Raw genomic sequence first — 13879 nt, forward strand, 5'->3', positions numbered from 1 at the left:
ACCAGCCAAGGCAATCAAATGCACCAGTCATGCATAACTGTATGAGTCAATGCTCTGGGCTACAAGCTTTCACAGCAACCACTTTCACTTGCATACACACAAGCAAAGATTTGTGCTATGCGCTCCAATTGTTTTAATGGTATATAGCCAAATATAACTTCAGTTAATTTAACAACAGAGACAAATTTCATTTGATGTCAAATTTAAATTGGTACTGCTGAAAGTTAAGGGCACACTTTGTATTTTTGTGAATACTATGATTGTCTTATGTTACTGTAATATATATTAAAGATGACCTTTCATTCCAGTGAGTGGTAGTGTTTATTTATAAATTATACAGTCATCTACACAAAACATCCTGAATGAAATGTTGATAGTATGCAAATTTAACTGCAAAACAAATTGCTCCAATAAATATTATTACTTAGTTGGCAGCTCTGGTAATGATTAATGAGGTATGTGTGGGAAAACAATATAGTACATTGTTGTTTTTCTTTCCTAGCAAGGTTTTTGTAGTAAGCTATACTAGTATTGAATGCAACTACAGATAGCTTTTGGTGCTGGAGAATAGCTGCAGTTTACTCTTCTTCCCACTTGGGGCACTATAAGATCTGTTGGTCTCTGCAGAGACAGGAAGATCCCTTCTTTTTTCAGACCAAAAAGGCAACAGCCCAGGTATGCTGTATTTATACTGTGGAGGTGGCTCAGTGGCAGCAAGTAGTGTCTTCTTTCATTACCTACAGCAGAAAAGCCATGAGTGCAGTATACACGCTTAAGTTTGAGCAACTTTCACCATTTGAAGCTCTTGAGATTTTGGAAAACCCAGTAGCAGGGAAAATATCCACTCTCCCAGCTGCTAAGCCAAAATGTGGGCAGCTGTTTGTCTATAGCTACGAAGGCCACAAACATAAAAAAGATGACTGGAGATGTGATCAATACAAATGGATGCAAAAAGGAAGGCATTTGTTGCCAAGGGGGGATCCTCTGGTACGAAAGATATACTTTCAAAGACTATTTAACGCAGAGCAAGTGTTGTTTCACAGATATGCATATGAAATACCTGATGAAAGTGTAGGCAGAGTAATTGTCCATTACCTTGGGCAGGATGAGAGACCTGAACCATCTGTGCCTCATGGAAATAAGAAAAAATATCCCATGAGATGTCATGTATGTACCATGCCTTCTGTATTGTCAGAAGCTATGGGGCAGAAACACTTTGGCCCGTGCAAAGTTTACCAGCATAAAATAGCAACAACAATAGTTTCAGCTGAACATATGAAAGTAATGCTGCCTAAAGATACACAACAAATAAAAAATAAACTGAAGTATGAGAAACAGAATCAGCCATGATGATTTATTTTTTTTATTTGTTTCATTTATAGACCGCCCATAGCGAGTGGCTCTCTGGGCGGTGTACAAAAAGGTTAAAATACAAAATATCAACAATAAAATCAGACAACAAACAATAAACACAAGCAGCAACTATAGAAAAAAATAAAAAATTTAAATTATAACATAAACGCTTAAAATGCCTGGGAGCATAGCCAGGTCTTAACCTGGCGCCGAAAAGATAGAAGCGTAGGCGCCAGGCGTACTTCTTCGGGGAGGCTGTTCCACAGTTCGGGGGCCACTACAGAAAAGGTCCTAGATCGAGTAACTGTCCTCCGGGCTTCTCGATGGGTTGGTACCCGGAGGGGGGCCTTAGATGCTGAGCGAAGTGACCGGGTAGGTTCATAGCGGGAGAGGCGTTCCACAAGATATTGCGGTCCCACGCCGTGTAAGGCTTTATAGGTCAAAACCAGCACCTTGAATCTGGCTCGGAAACAAATAGGTAGCCAGTGCAAACGGGCCAGAACAGGTGTTATATGTGCTGACCGGCTGGTCCTCGTCAGCAGTCTGGCTGCTGCGTTTTGCACTAGCTGAAGCTTCCGAACTGCCTTCAAGGGCAGCCCTACGTAGAGCGCATTACAGTAATCCAGCCTAGAAGTTACCAGAGCATGAACAACTGAGGCGAGGTCATCCCAGTCCAGATAGGGGCGTAGCTGGGCTACCAACCAACATTTATATGGTGTGTATGAGCTTCACTGTGCTCTGGAAGGGTTTGTATGTGAATTCACTCTTGTCCCTGAAGTGTCTGTAATGTTGGCACTTCCAGAAATTATTAGCATATTTGAAGAGGTGATAATGTTGAAGCCAAACACACTTTTGTCTTATGACACAACCTTTCAGCTTGGAGACTTCTATGTGTCACCTTTAATTTTCCAGTGTGCTTTCTTTGAGGAGAACCCAGCAATCCCTTTGGCCAGACTGATCCATGATAAGCGCACAACAAATGTGCATGAACGGGTTTTTTTATTTATCGGAAAACGTGTACCCAAGATCAACAATGATTCCACTGTGATAATCACAGACAGAAGAGCAGCCATTGTGCATGCAATTGAGAAAGCTATTCCAGGCTGTGCACATGTCCTTTGCTGGAACCATATTATAAAAGATGTAGAATTCTGGGTCTCTGCACATGAAGGAGGGAAAGGTGATTGGAAAGTTTACACCAACAATATTCTTCAGCTTCTGGATAGTGAGAGTGAAGAGGAGTTTCTGAAATTGCTGCACAAATTGAAAGTAAAGTGGTGTGCAGGCTTCCTCAACTATTTTGATCAGAAGCTGAGAAAAGTTGTTATGACAAACTGGAAGATGGCTCTTGGGGAAAAGAGGGTTCTATAAGGGAACCAGTGGCATTACCACAAATGTGTCTGAAAGCATGAATGCCGTGTTCAAGAGGCTATGCATTGAGAAGGAACTGAACATGGATGGAATGGTTTTGGTTTTTTATTTCCTTCAGACATATTACCTAAAAGAAATTTTAAGAGGACTGTGTGGAATTGGAAATTACCACCTCTTAGCAGAACATAATATCAGAAAATTAAATCCTGATACTACACAGTTTCCGGTAGACTGTGTTCCTGTAGATGACATTGTGCATTTCATAAAGCAGAGAAAGATGGACACAGACCATGTGCCTGAACTTCAAAGAAAACGTAAATCAAAGACTATGGAAGGTCTAGCAGATTTAATTGTAAAGCAAAACCGCATATTTTTACAAGCACAGTCTGGCTGTTTCCTTATCAGGATTACGTGAGAAGGAATATGTGGTGAAATTATTTCCAAAAGAAACATGTTCTTGCAACATACTACCATATTATGGCAGCACAGGTGTCTGTAGGAAAAAGTCTTGAGGTGATGTATTCTCTGAAGAAATTGAGGATGAGTGGACGAAAAGGAAAATCTGGAAGAAAGAAACCTAGACAAAAAGATGAGTAACCATATTGGCTGCATCTGATTCCCTTCTGATGCACCGTTATACTACAACTGATGCCTGCCAAGAGAGAAATGAGAAAAATGAAAATCAAGCTGCTAGCAAGGAAAGGCAATTATCATCCTTTGCCTTTGATCTTGAGCAGGAAGCCCCCTATTTTTCAAGTACCCCTCAAAAACCTACTCAAGGAAAGCTGATGGGGAAAAAAGAACATGTTCCATGGGAATCTATAACATGCTATCCACGCATGAGAAATTCAGCCATACAAAGGGTCTACATCAGATGACATGAAGTCTCTTCTGAATCAAAACTGGCTAGTTGACACTGTAATTGAGGGATTCCTAATTACTAGAACAAATCTAGAGACTGTGACAAGTACAGATGTTGACGTGTGTGTCTTCAGCGCATTTATTATGCGGTCCATAGAATTACAGTGATACACAACAAGTGTTCATAACTTTGGCACAAACTTGGATGTTGTGATGAAGGACATCTGGCTCATCCCCACCAATGTACACAGTTCTCATTGGGTACTAATGATTGTGTTCTTCAAGTGGAAAATTATTCTGTATCTTGATTCCAAACATGGCATCTCCACCAAGTACACCAACATGCTGCAAACATTTATAGAGATGCAGTCAGCTTCAGCAATGAATTGGTCAGAGTGGATCAGTCATGCACCTCTTAACATACCAGTTCAAAAGGACTCTTCCAACTGTGGGGTGTTTGTATGTCTGTTTGCACACATGTTGTGCAGTGGCTCCCCAATCCCCTTCCCAGTAGACATGGTCCCTGTACGGCAGTGGATTGCTGCGGAACTGCTCAGCAAGAATGCATTACTTCCACAACCAAGTGCAACTCAGAGACAGCAACAGAGAACAAAGAAACAAATAAATCAGGAAGTCATGAACAATTTCAACACTCCTGTCTCAAGAAATGTGCCTAAAGAATCATTGTCTACAATTGCATTCTTATCTTCAGCAGTACAACAGTATTATAATTCATCTTGGTCATTGTGTTTAATGGGTAATCTGTGCAAGAAACCCAAGGAGGACACAATGATTCTCTGCCACGGAGTCTGTCAGGACTGGTACCATCTGTCCTGCCTTGAGAGAAATCATGCTCCTCATGGCATATTCAAATGTCCAAAGTGTTGTGACAAATGAAGAATCCATGCCACAGGGAAAAATGTTTTCCTCTATAACATGATCTTGTCTAATGTTATATGATTATTTTCAGTGTTGATAAATACTGTTCTATACTTGAAATGATCTTGCACGCCTACCTGCACAAAAGAGTACATTTGTGTTCTATTTATTTTGCAAAATGTTTACAAAAATATTGGTTCAGTTGCTTCTATTTATATTATGTTACATTTATATCCTAATGTTTTAGAATATATATATATTTACACATATTTGTATACATTGTTTTAGTTCTTGCTATGTGTGTTTATTTTTTACTGGATTCATATTTTTCCAAAGAATATAGCTAATGATGCTATATGTTAAAATATCTTTAGAAGAATGAAAAATCATTACAGTATTTCAGAACTACTTTTTATAATTATATTTATTTATTTGTGTCATCGTAGCCATACATAGAACAGGTGTGCTAAACCTTTTCTGGGTGGAGGAATGGATGCTTGCCCCACCACTTTGTAGGCCAGGTATGTCAGAGGGACTGACCTCAACCCTGACATCTGTTTGCTTTCTTTTGTGATTTTATTGATATACACTGGTACAGTGGTGTGGTATTTTCGGCAAAGGGGGTGGTACAATTTTTATTATTATTATTATTATTCCCCAATGTTAATAGCAGGTGCAGGGACTAAAGCCCCCATGTCAGGACCCCACTAGGGTTCAGCTGCCCTGCACCTTCAATTTAGTGTTGCAAAGCTCATCGTGCAATTGTTTATTGTATGATTGGTATCTCATCTAGTTTGGCCCTCAGACTGGCAGTGGCTGTCCAAGGTCCTGTTCTCCAGCCTTCTTGCCTGAGAGCCTTTTGACTGGAAAGTTCTTCTGCCTCCACCTCATGCGCTCTGCCCAATAAGTGGGAGTCCCTCCCACAGGTTCCAGACTTTACTAACCTTGATTTTGAAAGTAGTTGTGTCAGAAACTCATTTCACAGAAAGCAGACTGGTGAGGTTTGGCCCAGAACTTGAATACAAGGCAGAGGTGGAGTCTGAGCCCAAGCACACAAGAGCACTTCTTTGAACCTGGTTTTTTTCCTGTGATAGCACATCTATTTCACAGAAGGCAAACTCAATTTCTCTCCCCCTTCTGCCAGCCGACTTGCTCCTCCAATCTCTCTTTCTCTCTCTCTCCCCAATTCACCAGCCATTAGCAACCTGGTAGCAGCACCTATAGTGCTGCTTAGTGGACCTACAAACAGCAAGAAAGGGTATTGCTAATCACCCCAGAGGTTCCTGGGTCATCCTGTGTTAACTCCCATTTCCCAACAAAAGGAGAAGCAGCAACATGTGTGGTTGGTGAATTTTGGTAGGTCTGGCTCATTGGGAAGTTGCCGTTCCAGGCTGTTTTACACAAAAGCATATTATAGCCCGGAACGGGTATCGGGATGTGGTTTTCGTGGAAGTTTTGTGTCTTATTGCATGCATCCCATGTAGACATGTCGAACTGGTGAATTTGGGAGATCTGGCTTGCTGGGAAGTCGCCATTCCGGGCTGTTTTACGTAAAAGTATATTATAGCCCAGAACATGGTTTTCATTTAAGTTTTGTGTCTTATTGCATGCATCCCATGTAGTCATGTGGGACTGGTGAATTTGGGAGGTCTGGCTCGCTGGGTAGTTGCCGTTCCAGGCTGTTTCATTCCGTTCCGGAGGGCATTTTGGTTGTTAAAGGGTTAATAAAAATCCTATTGGAATTATTTTTATTCCTAAATGTTGTTCTCAAGTGTCTCTAACACATTCCAATGTTTCTGGCATCAATTTCTTTTATAAAGGGCCTGTTCTGGCCTGTTCCGTTCTGGCTTTTACACCGTCCCTTAAAAACAAAATATCTTTAAAAATAAATCTTCAAAACATTCTTTTAAAAAATCTAAAAACAATTCCAACACAGATGCAGATTGGGATAAGGTCTCTAAAAGGCTTGTTGAAAGAGGAAGGTCTTCAGTGTGCTGAAAAGACTATAGAGATCATAAAGCGATGCCAGTAATTAGCCTTTAGACCCTTAATTCACTCTGAGCTGAAAATCTGCTTTTGACGTAAAAGCGTGTGTGTCCATGCATGCTTTGAGGTACTGTTTATAAACAGCGGCACAGCTGCTGAGAGTAAATAGACTTATCTGCCTTGCGGTTCCTGGAGAGGAGAAAAGAGTGGGTGGGTTCTGATATAGTTGCTGTGTTTTCATTGGTGAAAGGTTTTTGAATTAGCTGCACCCAGCAAGGATTGGTTTTCTAATCAGTGGTTGTTACATGATGTTGACATTCAGCTATTATGACTGGGTACATGGTCTTTTTCCTTTTGATGAAGCAAAAGTGTTTATTTGACTTTCTGATTACTGTTTGCCTTCACAGGTTTTAAAGGAAAGGTGTTGAATGAAAAATCTAGGAATCTTCATTGCAAATTGGAGTGCTTAACGCAAGACTGAACAGAACACAGTAGGTATCTTTTATTTCATAAATACTTGTAGGAGGTAAAAATAGAATATCATGAGGCATATTTGTCAAAAATACATTTTCTGGTGTGTATTCAGTGAAGTTGTCATAATAAGACAGCTAAAGTGGTGATGTTAAACCCAAGGCCAATTTTCTTTCAAATCAGAGATAACCTGTTTGATTATTTGCTTAGTTATTTAGGAGCTAGTCAGTTTCTCTGCGGTGAATGTTTCTATGGACTCTATAGATGGGAATGGTAGGTATGCTTATGTGTTATATCTTTATCTGCAAGTCTATTAGACTTATTTATTTATTGTATTTGTATACTGCCCCATAGCCGAAGCTCTCTAGGCGGTTTACAGTACTTTCCTTTTTTTTTTTTTGTTAACTGGACACCAAAATAACTTAAAAGGTTATTCACACATGGGTTTGTTGTTGTGGTTACATTGTAAAATGAGTGCCAATTTTTAGCAGATCTCTGAGTCCAGTGCAAAAGTGGATGATTGTGTGGAAATTATTGTTTTGGGGAAAATGTTGAGATGACTTGAAGTGACAACTGACTTTGAAATGAGTCATAAAACAATACAATGTGGCTATAGTTGCACACCAATGTTAACAGTCATCAGATATTGTTTCTTGGACTTTTCATAGTCCAGAATACATTATATTAATACTTTCAGCATAATCCTCAATTTATATTTGAGACGTTAGAACCACTGTAAGTGGTTTTGAAATTCTGCATTAATATAGCTTGGTCACAGCAAGTATACTGTCTTGATGTAATTGGTATTAGAATACAAGATCCCTAAACTATAAAAATCTAAACTATAGATAATGCATAATATATACTATTTATGGTAACATGAGTTATCATGGGATGACCTGATCACCTAAACTGGTATTTCCTTTTGCAATCTGGGAAATCATTGAAAGTTAATGAAATAAGCAACCTGGAAGAGTCCTTTTTTCTTTTGTATCAGCATATCAGTTTGACCTGCAAATTGGCAACCTTTGCATTCACGAGTTCTCTCAAACTCGGTCCACTGTGGTTGCACATATTGGGATCTATGACTACACTTAGCAATTTCCATTGTAGCAGCTCTACTTCAGCCAGTTTAAGAGATCTTTGGCAGAACTTCAGATAAAGGCCCGGTCCTTTACATCTTCAAATGTTACTTATTTAGCAATGACAATTGTAGAATTCCCTCCCTCCCAAAGTAAAATTGCCAGATTTAAAAGTCTCAGGTTTTGTTAAACATCCAAAGCAAAAGCATATATTTTTGCACTAGCTGTTTCTTGAATTAAAATGAAATATTATTTTCCTCCAAATGCATAATCCTGCTTGTTCATTTATTTTGAACACATCCCAGATTAATCCTGCACTGATGAGGATTTAAGCTTGAATTATTAATGTCCCCACAATTGCTCTCTGAAATACTCTGCTTGGTAACCTGATTAAGTGAGACAGCTAAATAATTTGGAAAGTGATCTATAGACAAATCTTGTATGTTGTAAGATGAGTACAGTGTTTCATTTTAAAAAAAAGAATTTTCTGAAATGTTACTGTTCTATGAGTTTGTGTGTGCTAATTATGTTGAACTTCAATCATAAGTACACATGCTGTAGAGTAAACTATATTGAAGCCAATCAGTGGTTTCTATCCAGTGGTGGCTTTGCATTAGCAGAAAGCAATAGTTCCCACAAATGGTGGGGCACCTTATTTTAACCAATTTCTCCTACCCATTTATGGTCCCCCAAAAAAGTTGCTACTGAGGTTTGGGAGACTTTCCCAAACAATATGAGTTACAGCACTGGGGGCTGCAGCAGGTAGGAGGGGTTGGTGAAAATCAGCTGCCCCAATATGCATGAGCAGAAGCACTTCCCGCTAAGGCAGGGGTGGCTAACCTGTGGCCCTCTAGACATTGCTTAATTGTTTAGCAAAATCTAGAGGGCCACAGGTTAGCAAGCCCTACCTTAAGGCACATTCACCTTGTTTTTCAAGTAAAGTTGTAAATTGCCATTCACATAAGGCAGAAAACCATTGACATCAAGAAGAGCTGCTTCCTGGATCTTGAACCTTGGAATTGTAATATTGTCCGCATCTGGAGTATGATTCATTGCCTGGTCACCTGGAGGAAATTCTTGCTTTTATAGTAGGATACTTATTTTTTACAAGATTAGCATAAGCCTTGTAAGGCATAGGTGTGTCCTTATGTCCTACAGAATTTTGCAAACTTCTTTATAATGCCCAGTGTTTATTAAATCAGTTTTGGGGTGTTCATATGATAAGTATGTTTGTTTAAAAATTCTTGATACCAATATTTTTACAGAAAAGCACTTGGATATAAAACCGTACCACATTTAAATTAGAATTAATACCATTTAAGCAGTAAAATTCACAACTGTGGGATGCGGTACAGAGTTTTTCAATTGTTATTTTTCCTAAATACGAATTGTGTTTGCTCTTCAAGGCTTCCTTTTTAAATGGAGAATTATTTGGGGAAGGGAAGAGATGGTGGCTTGGATTTTGAGAAGTGGTGATGGAAAGAGATGGGTGATAGGTGACTTCTTTCCCCTCTCTTTCTCTGAAAAGCCTCCCACAAGGCTTAGAGTGCTTGCGATAGCTGGAGGGGGGATTCATCAAAATTAGGTGAAGGCACCTTCTATAAGAAGGGTGTCTACTCCTGGAAAGTGCCTTGTTGGCAAAGAAAGAGTGCCTGAATGTATTTTTCCACAGCAGAGTTACAAGGCCAAGAAGCACAGAGTCCGTGCAGATCTCAAGGACAAGTATCCAAGGCAACCAGCTGGCCTTATCTATAAGACTTAGCAGATCTGGCCAGTCGGTGTGGGGGTCGAGGAGTTTGTACAGAGAGAGAGCTTGTGATATATTCTATTGTCAGTAAAGTGACTCTTAAAACTTATTACTTGTCTGGCTCATTGCTTCAACTGGCATCTAGCCTGTCACTATACTGTTCTGCATCCTGGGCATCTGCTTGCGCCAGATACAACATCCAACAAGTGGTAGCAGAGGATGGTTACCTGGTGCTGAGGATTACCTGGAGCGGAGGATTGCAGAAAAGCGGCAGAGAAAAGCCAGGATTGCAGACCAGCGAGAAAAACAGCAGAAAGACGGAGAAACCGAAAGCTGAGCTGAAAGCTGTGAGAGAGCCGTGGGAAAGAAAAAAAACTAACTGAAGGACAGAGGTGAGAAGCTCTAATTACAAAGGCGGTGAACTGTGTAAAGTGAAAGTATGTCTGTTACGTTATCGGCTGGGATTCCCTTGGAAAGGCTGACAGGGAAAAATTATGGCACTTGGAAACAGAGAATGCAGGCTTTTCTAGTGAAAGAAGACCTGTGGAAAGCTATCGCAGAAGACCCACCCGCCGTAGTGCCAATTCCAGCAGATCGGAGAAGGCTGGATGAGAGGGCAAAGGCGTTAATTGTTCTTGCTATTGATGATTCTCAATTATTGCACATGCGTGATGCAACAACGGCAAAAGAAACCTGGGAAACTTTAAGAAATATTCATGTGAGAAAGACTGCCAGTTCTAAAATATATCTTGCCAGAAGATTGTATCAGATGCGCTTATCTGGAGATACAACCATGTCAGAGCATTTGTTGGAAATAAACAGACTGTTTACTGAGTTGTCAGAACGTGAAATTGAACATTCTCAAACACAAAAAGTGTATATCACATTATCTTCACTAGATTCAAGTTATGATAGTCTGGTGAGCTCTTTGGAAGCAATGGACGATGCTAATCTCAATATGGATTATATAGAAGGAAAACTTTTACAAGAATTTCAAAGAAGGCAAGAAATGGCAAAGCAAGAAAGGACTGAGTCTAAACACAATGTGGAAAAGCAGAACAACAAAGCAGCACAAGAGAGACTGTATGGACAAAAGGCATGTTATTTTTGTGGTTCCAAGCAACATCTTCAAAGGAATTGTGAAGCAAGAAGAAGAGAAAGAGGAAGAAAACCATGTGTACAGGTGATCTATGCTAGTAAGAATAAGCAATGTATTAACAATGAGCAGGGAAATAACTGTAAAGATTTATGGGCAATTGACAGTGGGGCAACAAATAGTATAATCAAAGATAAATCTATGTTTCATACATTTTGTGACGTAGAGGATCATGTAATAATGGCTGATGGATCTAAGAAACAGATCAAAAGTAGGGGTACAGTGAAATTAGCAGGTTTCAATACCATTATGACTGATGTGCTGTTTGTTCCTGATATTGAATGCAACATTATGGCTGTGTCGAAACTCAATGAAATGGGGTTCAATGTAATGTTCAAAAGGGGTTCAGTGCATATTATGAGAGGTGAAAAAATATTCATGAAAGGAATAGTAAGGAACTCATTGTTCTTCTTACACGTGAAACAAACAAATCATGTACTCATGTGTGCTAATGAGAAACCCCATAATAATTGTGTTCATTTATGGCACAGAAAACTAGGCCATATAGGATATGAAAATGTGGTGAAAACAACAGAGAACAGTAATGATGTGACATTGAGAAACTGTGAAAAATATGTAGACTGCCACGTGTGTAAACAAACTAAGGCAGTTGTGGCTGCAAAGAACAAAGAAGCCATGCCCAGTACAAATGCACCTTATCAATTAATACACGTGGACTTAGTGGGGCCATTTCAACCTACTCAGGGGGGTGCAAGATATTTCCTGACAATAGTTGATGATTTTTCAAAATTCTGCACTGTTTATTTACTAAAAGCTAAAAGTGAAGTTGCAGAGAAACTGAAAAAATTTATTACAAAAATTGAAGTGCAGTTTGGTGTCAAAATACAGAGAATAAGATCAGATCAAGGAGGAGAGTTTTCAGGACACTCTTTTACTGAATACTTGGATAAAAGAGGGATAAAACAGGAGTTAACAGCCCCTTATAGTCCTCATCAGAACGGGTTAGCTGAACGCTGGAACAGGTTGCTTCAGGACTCAATAAGATCAATGCTGTGTGACTCCTCTTTAACACAAGGTTTCTGGGGAGAGTGTGTTCTGTATTCAGCTTACATTCAAAACAGAATATTCCATAAGGCCACTGGAATGTCTCCTTATCAGAAATTGTATGACAGAAAACCCAGATTAAACTATTTGATTAGGTTTGGAGAAGAATGCTGGGTACATGTTCCCAAAAATAAAAGGACAGGGAAGCTGCAAAGGAGAGCAGACAAAGGGTACATGCTGGGTTTTGAAAACACGTATTACAGAATTTGGATGCCAAAACAAAGGTCTGTGGTGTTAAGCAGAAGCGTGCAAGCAATAGAGCAGGATTGGGAAGAGAAAACATATGTGGAGTTGGGAAACACTGAAGTTAGTAATGAACAAGAACAGGCAGATACAGTACCAATAAAACAAGAAGAAACAGGCAGCAGTAGTGAATCAAGTTCTAGCTCTGAGAGAGAAACTGAGGAATCGCCAGACACAGACACTAAGGCAGAAATACAACCACGCAGATCAGAGAGAACAACCAAAGGTATTCCACCTGTTAGATTTAAAATAAATTCCATTAAGCATATAGACTTCAGTAACTGGAAAAAGTGGGATGATGGGAATCATGAAAAATAATTGCTGAAATAAATGTAATAAAAATGATGCTGAGATTGCAATGGAGTAACTGTATTACAAATGATGCTGATGTAAACTGAAGAAAAGAAATGTATCATGTGGAGAAATGTAATTTAAGTGACTGCAAGAAATGTAACTGTAATTGTGATAACAGAAGTTGGAAGAAACATGAAAGATGTAATGTAAATGATAAAGGTTTATGCTATGGAAAAATAGGTGGGGGGTGTTGGCAAAGAAAGAGTGCCTGAATGTATTTTTCCACAGCAGAGTTACAAGGCCAAGAAGCACAGAGTCCGTGCGGATCTCAAGGACAAGTACCCAAGGTAACCAGCTGGCCTTATCTATAAGACTTAGCAGATCTGGCCAGTCGGTGTGGGGGTCGAGGAGTTTGTACAGAGAGAGAGCTTGTGATATATTCTATTGTCAGTAAAGTGACTCTTAAAACTTATTACTTGTCTGGCTCATTGCTTCAACTGGCATCTAGCCTGTCACTATACTGTTCTGCATCCTGGGCATCTGCTTGCGCCAGATACAACATCCAACATGCCTCAACCTGATTTTTATGCAGTTCTTCAGTCCCCTGTGCCACATTTCACCCCATTCAGGAGAGGCATTGCAGGGGTCTGATAGGGAAAGGAGGTGGGAGTGTCATCTTCTGGCCTCCTCCTTCCACTATCACTTCTTTGGATCCAAATCATTGTACGCAACAGCAGCATAAGGCTTGGGGGGGGGAACTGTTGTCTCAAAACTCCAGGTTTCTTTATGTACTTGGGAGCCATGTGTAGTTTAAAGGGAGCATTATTGGGATTCTTCTGAGAATGAGCGTTCATAATTTTAAAAAATTAAGAATGCACACATGTGTTAGGATCTTAGCTATAGCTCATCAAATACAGTGATGGAGGTATAAGGTGTTCGTCAAACCGAGGAGTGTAGATTGAATGTCAGATCCTTTCCATTTCTAAAATTGGAACTTAAAGGGAGAAGAAAATTAATTTCTCTTACGTGTGTTTTTCTTTCTCTATAGACTTTCAGCTAGCCCTACAAAGTGCCAGACTCAATGTAGTTGTAGTATTTAAATTCTTGTACATCATAGGAAAATTACAAACTCATTCTGAAATTCTGTTTTGGCAAACTGAATTAAAATTTCTTTACTATTTTACCTACCCTAGACGTGCAAGCAGACAGATGTGGGTGATTGACTCATGGCCGCAGATAACCCAGTTCATTCATCCAGTGTTAACTATAACTTGGACACATTCTTTAGGTAAGAGAATGCTGGAACAAAAATGTGTTATATAGTTTGAGTTTGGTTTAACATTACCATATTAGTTCAAATGCATACCTGAA

This window comes from Rhineura floridana, chromosome 3 (genome assembly GCF_030035675.1).
Source record: "Rhineura floridana isolate rRhiFlo1 chromosome 3, rRhiFlo1.hap2, whole genome shotgun sequence".
In the NCBI taxonomy this organism is placed as follows: Eukaryota; Metazoa; Chordata; class Lepidosauria; order Squamata; family Rhineuridae; genus Rhineura; species Rhineura floridana.